This window comes from Phyllostomus hastatus, unplaced genomic scaffold (assembly GCF_019186645.2).
Source record: "Phyllostomus hastatus isolate PE091 unplaced genomic scaffold, TTU_PhHast_1.1 phas_contig_5, whole genome shotgun sequence".
In the NCBI taxonomy this organism is placed as follows: Eukaryota; Metazoa; Chordata; class Mammalia; order Chiroptera; family Phyllostomidae; genus Phyllostomus; species Phyllostomus hastatus.
Window position 1 is genome coordinate 431,727 of NW_025333897.1, and position 13,292 is coordinate 445,018.

At 41.4% G+C, this 13,292-nt stretch overlaps 1 pseudogene; it reads left to right on the forward strand.

Annotated features, from left to right (window-relative positions):
- The first annotated feature begins 10,644 nt into the window (after positions 1-10,644).
- On the forward strand, positions 10,645-12,634 carry LOC123823669 (annotated as a pseudogene).
- Positions 12,635-13,292: the final 658 nt, after the last annotated feature.

The following is a 13,292-nucleotide window of genomic DNA, read 5'->3' on the forward strand; positions in this document are numbered from 1 at the left end:
TTCAACCAATATTCATTATATATCCAATGTGGGCCAGCACATTGTTCAGGTACTTAGGAACCACGAGTGAACAAAATGGACAAGATTCTTGCCCTCATGGAGCTTACTTTCTAGTTGAGAAGGTAGCATATTAAGAATAAACATAATAAATAAACAAATGACATGTTAGAAAAGCAAACTAGGGAAGTGGGATATGGAATTCCAGGATTAGACTTTTAAATCAGTGGTCATGGGTGGTTTCCTAAGGCAATGTTGAGCAAGCCAGACAGATACCTGAAAGTGAGTATTCCTGGCAGAACAAGTTTTAAAAAGCTGAGCCTAAGAAGGCTGTGTGTGCATGAATCTAGAAGGATGCACATGTGGCTGGAGTAGAGGAGTAAGAATGTCTGTATGAGTAAAGGAGAGGAGGGTAGAGAGTTAAAGTGCCAGATTGAATGAGGACTTGAGTGAGATAGAGAGGCTTTAGGGGGGTGCGCATAGGTGTCATGAGTGACATTATCTGAAATGTTTTAAATGACTAACTTTAGCTGTTGTATAATGAATACACTGAAGGAAGGGGTGAGGACAAAAGCAAGAAGCAATTAGGAGGCTACTACAATGTTCCTAACATAAAATAGCTTTGGCTATTTTAAGCTGTAAAGGATGTTGGCTATTTGAAAGAGAATGGCTAGCTCACAAAATCAATGTGAAGTCAAGCTAAAAATAAGAGTAGGAAAGAAAAAAGAGGCAGTGCCAGAAGGATGTCAGCCAATATAGTGGCCAGAACCATTAGCCAAGGGCAGCTGCTGCCATTGCTACCCCCTCCACACACATTCAGGGCCCTGAACACCACTGCCAGGGGACACTAGACCCATTGCCACTGCTGTAGACAACTCCTGATTGTATTTTTGTCACTTCTTCAAACAATATTCATAGTTCCTAGAAGGATGATCTAGATAGCCAAACCATTGTCAGACATTGAAGCCTTAGGTTTCAGGGTGTGCTGGAAAAAGTTTAATGGTCCCTAAGATTTAATGGCCCCTTCAACTTCCGTGGTAGGAAACAAAGACTTTCCACTTATGAAGTCACACAATAGGCATTTTCCAAAATTAGAAGAGAGTTTTGAGACCAAGAATGTAATAAACATCAAATCCCATGATGCTTGTTATGTGAATTGGGTCCCCTGGGAAGTAGAGGCTTAGATAGAGTTAGGAATGCATAATTTTATTGGGGGTAATGTATGTTAAAGACAAAAGAGGAAGGAAGCAGAATGGGTCAAGAAAAGTGTTCAGACTGAGATGCAGATTTGACACCCATGAGAGGAAAGAAGAGAAGAAGCAGAAATGGGCAGGAGAGACTCAGACCACCATGCAGAGTTGCAATTTATCTAACGATACCTCTGAAGTCAAGATTGCTGTTAGGGGTATCTCATGTTGGGCAAGAGGTGGTCATGCATCAATCCCAGCTGTTCTCAGTTGCTGACAGGGCTTCCTTGGAAGAGCATGGACTCTGCTCCAAGTTGAAGTGGATCCTGAAGATACTGTAGCTGGAGGCTGTCAGTTCACTGCACTCCTTGCAGCTGAATGGCAAGTTCCTTCTTGAAGGAAAATCTCAGTGCCACCACTCTGTGCCCACCACTGACAAATGCAGAAATGCACATCATTAAAGCCTTGGTGCTCCTTCCATAAGTATTGCATTTCAGAGCTACGAATACCCTTATAAGAGTACAGACTATCAACTAATATATGTTGGCATCAATTCAGTGTCTACAGAAATACCCAATTTGGGGTGCAATGAAGAAGAAAACTTTATTTAGTGCAAACAGCTTAACTGTGATACAATATAACTCTGGAACTGCATATATGCGAGGCAGCTCTTAGGTGAGGAAACCCTCAGGTGAGGGAAACCTTGGAGGAGAAGCTCCTCTCTGGCCAGAAAGCTCTGCTCCACTTGTCTGCTCCTGCTCTGCTCCACCTACTCTCTTCTGTACCACTCTGTTCTGGTGGAAAGTCCTTGGTGTTTCAGCTCCAGCCAGAAAAATGCAAGCTACAGTCTTCTGTGAAGAAGGAAAGTGTGCTTTCCAAGCCAGAGGGAGCTGACTTACACAGACAGAAGTTTCTGCCCATGGTCTCAGATTGGTTTGCCTTTATGTAAATGAGAAGTCCCCAGAAAGCACTCTCTTGATTGGTCAAAATGGAGCTGGTCTGATTGCTCAGTGAAGATGCTAATGGCAACATAGCTGTACAGCTCCAATTGGATGGGAAAAGTCTTAGTGCTATTGGTTGAAATATGATTCCAGCAACTCCTTTATTGTGTTGAAACCAGAGAGCAGGAACACACTGAAGGCATGTGGTTCAGTGTGGGAGGCAGGTAGTTCAATGAATGGTGTCCTTAATATGCAGCTGGTATGAAATGCAGCCATAGCAATGGCTGCATTGCTATGGCTGCTAGGTTCTGTAAATCTGAGCCCAGTTAGACACCCAAAGCCCTGCTTGATAGCTATCTTCTTTCTTCAAGTCAACAAGTCAAATGGTTATCAAATGTTTAGCTGTGAAAATCTTTTTCAAAATATCTTATGTATAAGTCAAATATATGAAACAAGGGGGCTAAATGCTGACCTTTCTCTCTAAGTAAAGCATGGAGGAGCTCTAGACCCTCAAAAAAAGTGTCACTTTCCTTGATAAAAGCCCACTAGAAAGGTCCTAGAAATTCTGAGGATTAGAAGGCATTGTAGTCATTCAACACACACCTCTTTTCTATGTGAAGAACTTTGGAACAACCTGATAATGTCACAGTGACCAGGCTAGGTTCATCCACTGACCACATAGGGCTCACAGTCCAGCAAAGAAGACTGACCCATCTCTGGACAGTGAGAGCCCAGAGACTTCAGACTTCTGGTGGAAGCATGGACTAGAGTATTGAAAGCTATAATGGGAAAAGAGGTGCCCAATTGGGTTGGGGCAACACCAGGTGGTAAGAGACAGTTTTGAGAGAGTTGATATTCCTTTTATTTTCTGAAAGTAATTTGTTTTACTGGAGTAAGTTCTTCTCAAAAAGTAGGTGAATTAATTGTCTTTATACTGTTATTGCTAGGAAGAGCCAAAAAGGTCATGAGTCAGAGAGTGTATTTTCTTTACTATGTTTTTTTTATATTTTACCATAGTTTTATTGAGATAAATTCAAATATCTAAAATTTACCCAGTTAGAAAGTACACTTAAATGGTTTTTGGCATATTCATAGTTGGGTGCAACAATCACCATCATCAATTTTAGGACCTTTTCATTTTATCAAAAATAAAAATAAAAGCTTCTAAATATCTCTCCCCTACACTTTCACCTCATTCCCTGCCCTAAGCAACAAGTAATCTCTTTCTGTCTATATAGATTCTCTATTCTTGATTTTCATATGAATGGAATCATATAACACATGGTCTTTGTGACTGGCTTGTTTAACCTAACACAATATTTTCAAGGTTCATGCTAATGGTACTATGTATAAAATAGTCACCCCGTAACCATAGAGGATACATTCCAAGAACCCCACTGGATGCCTGAAAGTGCATGAAGAACCAAACCCTATATATACTATGTTTTTTCTATACATACATCCATCCCTAAGTTAAAGTTTGATTTATACATTAGGCACAGTAAGAAATTAACAGCAGTAACTAATAATAAAACTGAACAATTATGACAACATAAATGAAAGTTATATAAATGGCTTTGGGGCCATTATTAAGTAAAATATGGGTTACATGACCACCAGCTCTGTGACACTGTGACTGTTGATTTGGTAACTTTGACAAATACTAAGTGACTAATGGGCAGGCAGCACGTATACAACATGGATACACCGGACAAAGGGATAATTAATGTCCCAGAAAGGATGGAATTAGATGGTGCAAGATTTCACAAGCTACTCAAGAACAGCACACAATTTAAAGTGCATGGGTTGTTTAATTTTAGAAATTATCATTTAATATCTTGGGACCATGGTTAAGCACAGGTAACTAAAACACAGAAATTAAAACTGCGAATAAGAAGGGATTACTGTACCTTCATTCCTTTTTATGACTGAATAAAATTCCAGTGTATGAATATACCAGGTTATTTTATCAACTCATCTGAGGATGGATGTATCAGTTTTCAGGGCACCAAACTATCACAAATGGGGTTGCTTAAGAAAGCAACACAAACTTTTCCATGGGGCACAACTCGGCTCAGTGAAGTTCAAGGTTCTAACTTAAGGGCTGATTATTGAAAGGCAGAATTGTGGTGGGGTGAAAATGGAGACAACTGTACTTGAACAGAAATCCACCCCCCCCCCAAAAAAAATAAATAAAAAGGCAGAATTGTGGTGCTTGAAAGAAATTTTCAAAGTAGACAAAGTATATTTGTCACATTGGTACATGTGTCCATTTACATGTACAGAATAGAGGTTTTTGCTTCCTTAGTCCTTTTCATGGTGGTAGCAGGAGTGAATTTTAAAAAGGTGACAAATATCTATAGGAACATATATATGTTCCTCTTTGAGAATTTCCATAGAGTTCAACAGCATTATTTAAAGTATTTTTTTTTTTTTTGCATCAACCAGAAAGCTCTCCTGACTGGAATCTGGGGGTGAAGGAGCCTTGTGTTCTTGTGTAGAAGTCTGGAGTGGAGTCTGTCTTACTGAGTCAGGAAGTGTTAGGAAGAAATCAGTCAAGACTCAAATTCCACCCACTCCAGACTTTCTTGCAGAATTTTTTGTTAATTATCTTGAATACATGTTATTTATTTCATTTGTTGTTTGCTCTTAGGATCATTTGCATTGGTTTAAATTGTTATTTAAAATTCCCTTCACACAAAAAAACTATGGTACATTACACCAGGAATGTCAAACTCATTTTCACCGAGGGCCACATCAGCCTCATGGTTGCCCTCAAAGGGCCAAAATAATTTTAGGACTGTATAAATGTAACTACTCCTTAACTGTTAAAAAATTGAAATTACATTGGGCCCTTTGAAGGCAACCATAAGGCTGATGTGGCTCCCAGTGAAAATGAGTTTGACACCCCTGATTCACACAATGGAATACCATGTGGCAGAAAGACAGAAGGAACTCCTACTCTTCACAACAGCATGAATGAATCTGGAAAACATTATGCTAAGTGAAATGAGCCAGGCCATGAAAGACAAATACCATATGATCTCACCTATAAGTGGAACCTAATCAACACAATAGAGAAACAAGCAAAATATAACTGGAGACATTGATATAGAGAACAAAGTGACAGAAACCAGAGGGGAGTGGGGAGGGGATAACAGAAGAAAAAGGGGAAGGGTCATCAAGGAACACGTATGAAGGACACATGGACAAAGCCAAAGGAGGGTAGGATTGAGGGTGGGGTGTGAGGGAGTGGTGGGGAAAAAATGGAGACAACTGGACTTGAACAATAATAAAAAAATATTTAGCCCTGACTGGTGTGGCTCAGTGGATTGAGCACCAGACTGCAAAGCAAAGGGTCTCTGGTTCAATTCCCAGTCAGGGCACATGCCTGGGTTGGAAGCCCAGTCCTGAGTAGGGGGCATACAAGAGGCAACCACATATTGATGTTTCGCCCCGCCTCTTTCTCCCTCCCTTTCCTTCCCTTTAAAAATAAATACATAAATTTAAAAAAATATTTTTAAAAAATACACAAAATTCCCTTGACAAATTATAGCAATTTCCTTGATAAACTAGCTAACCAAATAATCCCTTATACACATATTAATATTTCTCTGCAAATATTACACACAGTATAGCCTCAACCACTTCTACTAACCTTTAGCCAGTGTAACCCAATTTTGGCTTAGTGGAAGAAGCAGAAAACCTTAAATGTCAAGTGTTCCTGCCCATAGGTATACTTTACATATTACTTTTTAAATTATAATATGGAAAAAAGGACATGTGTAGTGACATCATCCAGTGGCAGTTGTTTGTGCTATATCTTGTTAATCTAGCACCACTCTAAAATATGTAAGTTTAATCAACAAACATAAATTAAAATTATGTTTACTGACTTAGTAACCAGTCTTTTGTGTATTTGCTCTTAATTTTAAATTGTCTAGATATCCAAAAATTAATTATAAATTAGCTCCTCTCAATTTAGTACTATTCTAAACTCTTAAAATTAACTAAATCTGACAACAGCATTGAAAAATTGAGTTCTTATGACTATAGCATTTTAAGAATGTAATTTTTTATTAAAGACATTATTTACAAGCCCTGGCCAGGTTGCTCAGTGGGTTGGAGCGTCATCTTCTACACCAAAAAGTTGCGGGTTCAATTCTGCATCAGGACACGTGCCTAGATTGCAGGTTTGATTCCTGGTCCGGACATGTAGGGAGGCCACTGATCAATGTTTCTCACTCCTCTCTCTCTTTCTCTCTCTCTCACCTCTCTTTCTAAAGTTAATAAATATATCCTCAGGTGAAGATTAAAAACAGACATTAGTTACAATAATTTGATTGAGTTAAACACATGATTTTGTAATCTTAATGCAGTGATGATAGTTATTCTGACCTTAAAAAAAAAAAAAGAAAAAAATAAGGGTATTCAAAATAACTAGGCTATGCATAAGATAATAAAACAAGAACATAAACAGACTAGATTATTATGCCAGCATTATTTTTACATAGTGGTAAAAGCAAAGACCTAGAAGTGTTTTACAAAAAAACAAACAAACTATTCAATCAGTCAGAATAATATCTACTAGGAATATTACCAGAAGTTTTTATTGATCAATTATATACTAAATATTTAAAATTTATACTTGCTTAATAGTAATTTTTGGTGCATTATAATCTTAAAGCCTAGTAATCAAAGTCATTAATTAAACTGATAGTTAATAACATTTTTGCTTTTTTCCCAATATACAGCTTTTTCAAAAAATATGGAGCTAACATTTTAAAAATATATAAAGTTAAAATGCATAAATCCTTTATTTTCTGTATTTTTAACTTTACACATGTACTTAATATATTGACATTGTTTTTTAAAAGTCTATTGGAATATTGTCTCCACTCCATTAAACTTTAAGAGAGTTTATAATTAGATTAATTCTCTCCTTGAGGCAGACAGCATATGCCAGTTTGTTTCAAAATACTTTATATTTATAAAAGGGAAATTGTACCAACTCTTGTGCAAACTATAGGAATCATATGTGGTAAAGGTGAAAAATTCACAGTAGAAACTATGGTAGATTGATGGCAAGATGATTGCAAACTGTTTGTCCTCACCTCCCACGTTCATACTCTGGGAAATGAGACTGTGTAGTTCTTCTCAGAAAACTGTAGACTCTTTCTTAACCCCTTCAGTCAGGGACGTCCTTGTCACTTATTTTGGCCCATGGACAGTAGCAAAGGCACTGCAGGTAGAGATCGGAAAAGTGCTCCTGCATGGGATTTGCTTCTCTGCGACTTTCCCAGCAACAAATGAACAAGCTCAGCCACATGGAGAATAACCAAGACATCCCAGCCAATTGCCAATCAGCTAACTCAGTGACCAGCAGTAACACATGAATGAGCCCCAACCAACATTAGCCAAGACTGAGAAACTACTCAGCCGAGCCCAATCTAAATTTCCAGCACACCCCAAATGTGTAAGCTATATATAGGAATGTTTGTTGTTCAGACCACTGTGTTTTAGAATGCTTTGCAGCAAAGTTAAGTAATAGAGAGATAGAGGCTGTAGTTTCTATAAAAGCATTGATTAGTTAATAAAAACAATCATATAAATTAAGAAGCCTTAGATATTTTAGCAAAGTAACTTGAAAATCTCAGCAATTTTGCGATTACCTTCTGAACTTGCCAGGATACTCAATCTCTCTCTCTCTCTCTCCTTTAACTGTCTGCCTCTCTTTAGCTTATATTAACCCTTACCAAACAATGATATTTTCCTTTTTATTATTTGAAAAAATTTGAAGTGACAGTAATTTTGAAAGTGTTAAATCATTTACAGAAACCAGTAAGCAATGGCTATTTTATGCTAAATATGTGGTGTTCATTTCATTAACTGTTTGGTTCTTTTGCTAGGCAGGGGACCTGGCCTGAGCTGGTCTGCTTAAGGCCAGTGTGTGTGGGTTCTTGACTTCATGCAGGAAAGATCTCAGAACATGAGTCCAGGTGACTTTGAAGGTACATTTATTAAAGCTGGGGACAGTGAAACAAGGAAAGGCCTACCGTAGAAGAAGCGAGAGGAGAGACCTAGGCTGGGGCTTCTTCATCTCACTGGCAAGTCAGGGAAAAGGAGGCCTTGAAGACAGGTTTAGGGGGTTAGTTCAGGATGAGCTGTTACTGCCCCTTGTAACCCTGGTTTCGAGTCTCACGAGGTCCGGTAGAGTTTAGGAGATGCACACCTGAGAAGGAAGAAGAGGGGGAAGAGAAAAGTGCAGGCATGCTCCTGGGAGTGAGCACTGGGTTCTTGGAGGGTTTTTAAAGTCTAGAAGTTTGGGGAGGTCTTAGGGGACATCTCAATAGAATATTCATCAGCTTTTCTATGACCTTTCAGGGTCATGGTCTCTGCTGATTGGTCAGCCCAGGGTTAGAGGGTCATTAGTCTTTGCAGCTGGTCTTGGTGCCACCCATCTGGTTTTGCTGCTTCCCAGGACCTGGAGCTGAAATACAATTGAGGCTTAGATGTTGTCTCTGGGGAGGTGACCTTCTGTATCTGGCAGTAAATTGCTTGGCCAGTTTGTTCAGCTCTCTGCCTCAGTGTCCTGATTCCACGTGACAAGGAGTTTCCATAGCTTCTTAGTACCCTGCCTCAGTTCCATAATGATGAAACATGAACATAATACCAGCATTCCAAGAGAAGGAAATTCTAAGTTTTAGGGAACCCAAATGGGTGAAGACCACAAACACAAAAATATAGGGTATCTTACCAATCATAAAAAAAATTCCAAAAACTTTTCAACCCCACAGTCTCAAATGCCAAGAAATATCAGATCCTCAGAGATGCAAAGATGAACAGAAAAAAGTGTCGTCAACAGGAACCAGATTCTATATTCCCTGTCCACTGCCACCTGGTGGCCAGTCCATAGAATGAAAGTTCAGACTCCACCTTGGCCACTGCCTGCATGGACAAAAATTAACCTTGAGCAATCAGTACAGGCCCAGCCCTAGAATCGACCTTAGCCAGGAGCCAGGTTTGGCATTGAAGATCAAAGGAGCTCAAGCACCACATGAGATTTACCAAGGCAGCCAATGGAAGCCGAGCTGGGTGACTGAGGTCCAGGCCCTGGTGGCATGAACTCTGGGGCTGTATTTTCTGTTGTTACAATGGAAGAACTCAAAGGGGTTGGTAGAACCACGGTATAATTCCAAAGAGAAATTCACAGGCTTTGGTTAATTCTTAGCATATTAATTCCTTAAATCACAGAAAACCAAAAATGGATTGATTTTATAGAATAAAGGCCAAAAGGGGCATTTATATAACAGAAATAAAACAGGGAGAAGGAAAAACCATGAACTTTGATTTCCTTTCCTTGGATGGGCAGCTGAGGAACTGGCAAATACTTTATTTAGCTGAATGGTAATCAACTAAATAAAATTCAGTTCTTCATGGACTCTGCAGAAAACTCTGAGAATTTAAGCACATAGTGTGTGAAAGGCTGGCTCATCAAAAACCAAACAAGCAAGCAAAATATAACCAGAGACAGTGAAATTAAAAACACACTGACAGTAACCAGAAAGGAGGTGCAGGGATAGTGGGGGAAAAAGAGGAAAGTGTTTTCAGGAACAACTATAAAGGACACATGGACAAAACCAAAGGGCAGTAGGATCAAGTGTGGGAGGTGGGAGTGGCTGGGGGGGGCGAGGTGGGGGAGTGTGTCGGGGGAGGGTGGAAATGGAGTCAACTGTAGTTGAACAGCAATAAAAAATATTTAAAATAAAAGAAACAAACAAAAAAGGCTCGCTCTTTATAATGCTTGTGGCTGTCCTCACCACCTCCAGGCCAGGGTTTAGCACTCCCCTTATCAGAATCTCACACTGTCTTCCACTACACATCAGTGCTGTATCTCTTCCCAAACTTTGTAAATTCAGTGGGGGAAAAAAGATGGCTCAGTACTGTTCAAATTTTAATTTCCTTACTTACTAAAGAGCTGGACTTTTGTGTGCTTATTTATTCTTTGCAATTCCACTTTCCTGAGATGTCAAATCATTTCTTTGACCTTCTTTACCTACTCTATTTCTGAACTTCTCTCATTGACACTCTAAGCTTGTCATACAAGGAAGATGTTGAGCCTTATTTATAATGTTGGCTGAAGACAGTCACCTGATACACTGATTCTTGCTTCTGAATCCAATTTTTTAAACCAAGGAAATTACTTCTTATAAAATCAAGTGCTTTCCTATTTTTCTTTGGCAATTTGATTTATTACCTCTACTGTCTGAAAGACCTCATCCTCCACACAAATCTTTTAATCCAGCAATTATAGTTTGAGGAAGTGTCCAAAAAGGAATGATAAAGACAATCATTCCAGCATTGCTTTTAAAGTCAGAAAGGAGGGGGAAGTAATCTAAATGTATATCGATAAAAGTCTAGTATATCCCACACCATGAGACCCTTTAAAATATCAAAAATCTGAACTAAGCCACATGTAAACATATAATAATTACATGCAAAACATTTACATTCCATAACTATCTTTTAGAAATATTTGGAGTCGGAGGCAGGGGACCCCACACCCACCCACTCATCCACCTACCCATTCCCTGTGTGGCCTTCTCCCCCCCTACGCGGAGCCAGCAAAGTTGATAAACAGCCAGGACAGCAGTATTTTGCCTTTGAATACCTGCGCCCAGTTCCAGGGCCTCTGTGGCCCTACTGATGCCCCCATCCACTGTCGAGGTCCTGGGTGGGCAGGGGGGCAGCAGGGATCCTTCTTTCTCAGCTGTAATATATAAGAATGAGAAGCTCCCTGTTAACCAGGACCTCCTTGTGAACGATGGGAGACCTCTCATCATCCACTTCCAATATGACGTCACTGAGGTTGTTACAGAACAAACAAGGGGGGGGCCTGAGACAATATACTATTATTGAAAGAAGGCCCTGGGTCCGTTATGTCCGCCGCCAGAGGAAAGACATCTCTCAATGCCAGAGATTCGTGAAAAGGAAAGGAAATGTTTATTTAATGCTATACAGACTTCAAGTAGTGACCTAATAATGTCTTTATCAAAAATCCTGAAGTCCCTAAAAACACCCACAAACACACAGTCCTTCCTTCCTTCCCCCTTTGCCCAGTCCAGAATACCGTATCTCAGGAAAGGAAATAGAAGTCCATGGCTCAGGCAGTCCTCTGGTTCTTCCTAGTTAATACTCCATCTCGACTGGGAGACCTCCCTGGGTTCCCAGCACCCTCGGCTGAGTCACCAGGATCTCTGCTAAAACCAGGTGGTGGTTCCCCCTTCTAAAGCTGGAGGGGTCCCCACTCTGGCACAGGCACGTGGTCCTCTCTCCCAGGGCCACGGGAGTCTCCACTCTGTCAAGGCCGCGTGGTTCTCCTCCTCAGGGCTGCGGGAAGGGGACAGTCCCCACTCTGCCAAAGCCGCGTGGTTCTCTTCTCTCAGGGCTGCGCATGGCTCTCCTTCCTAAGGCAGCATGGTTCTCCTTCTCTCAGGGCTGCACGTGGCTCTCCTTCCTAAAGCAGCATGGTTCTCTTTCTCAGGGATGCGGGAGTCTCCACTCTGCTAAAGACGCATGGTTCTCCTCCTCAGGGCTGCGGGAAGGGGAGAGTCCCCACTCTGACAAAGCCACGTGGTTCTCTCTCTCTCAGGGCTGCATGGATCTCCCTCTCAGGGCTGCGCTTGGCTCTCCTTCCTAAAGCAGCACGGTTCTCCCTCTCAGGGCTGCACATGGCTCTCCTTCTCAGGGCACCATGGTTCTCTCTTTAATGGCCGCGAAGTCTGGCTTTTAAATCCCCGCGGCCAATCTTCCTCTGCAGCCTCATTTCCGACTCCTCCCACACTCGGCTTCACATGCCAGAACTCGTATCCTTCCAGGTTTACTGGGCTGCCATCATGAGTCTGGGCAGGTGTGGCCCCATGTCCTGGAGCCAATCTTCTCCGAGCTCCCACGCAGTTGCTGCAGCTTGGGGGATCTGCCCCCAGTCACATCTTGGTGGGGAAGTTACTTCCATTCCCCTGGCTCAGGGCATGGCCACAGCTATTTAACATATCTAAGCGACCAGCCAAAGGCTATAGATATGTTAAATGACCACACCAGAGGGTAGCTGCAAGGCTGTTGCTATGCAAAACAGATCTCAATGGCCCTGCTCCATTTGTCCCTTCCCCCAACCCACACCCTGGGTGGGGGGGGTGGAGACATCTTAAAATCTCCTGGACACCTTAAGTTCTGGACCCCATTTCAAATGCCCATTTGGGGTCCCCCCTCTTGGCTGCACCCTGTAACAAGGTGACGGTCTCTTCCTGGCATGTAGTTCTGTCCAACCAAAGCCTGTTTGTAGAAATGCCAGATGGATCATTAGCTGATGGGAGCATAGAAGGATTGCTAGTGCTGCTTAAGTTTGCTGATGCACTGATTGTACCTCGAGGCCATTCCCGTGTCCCTTCTCAGCCAGATGTGATGTTCATGGTTTACCCCCTGCACCAGAACTTGCCTGATGAGGACTAATGGTCAGAGGATGCTTTGCCCAAGAGCCACAAAGAGTTAAGAGGGCAAGTTAGGCAGCCTTGGGACAGAGTTGGGGGCTCCTTGCTGTCCAGGGAAGGAGGCTGAGGGGCTCAAGGTAAGGACTGCCTATTGTGTTTTTGGAGTTGACTGGCTGAAATTGTTTTCCATAGAGAACAGTAGAAACATATTATTCACATGTAATCGCCAATAGTAAATATTTATGAACTGGCAGTAGAAACTTTTTAAACTCCGTTGTGTGATGTGTAGGGGAGGACATTGCCTGCAGGAGGAGGGGCTGTCTGGGTCAAGGGCAAAGTCTGGAGGGCCCATGGCAGCACTGTCGGGGCCCAGGCTCCCTAGCTGTTGTGGTTTGTCTTTTGGTTTTTAAGATTTGTTTATTTTCTTTCCTTGCTTCCTATCACCCTAGGGGTTCCTGTGTATCAGCTTTTTAGCCCCTGTGCAGCAGTGTCCTTGAGTTGTTTTCTGACAAGCCACCTGGGCTTCTCTCTGTGCATGGTGTCTGGCCTGGAGAAAACCGGTCTGATGCCCTCCTTCTGTAGAGCTTAGTGTTGTTCTGGCATTTGGTTAAGTTAGAGTAATCTGTTTAATGTTGTCAGTGCATTTTTATAACATTTTCTTTAATTTTAATTGTTGTTCA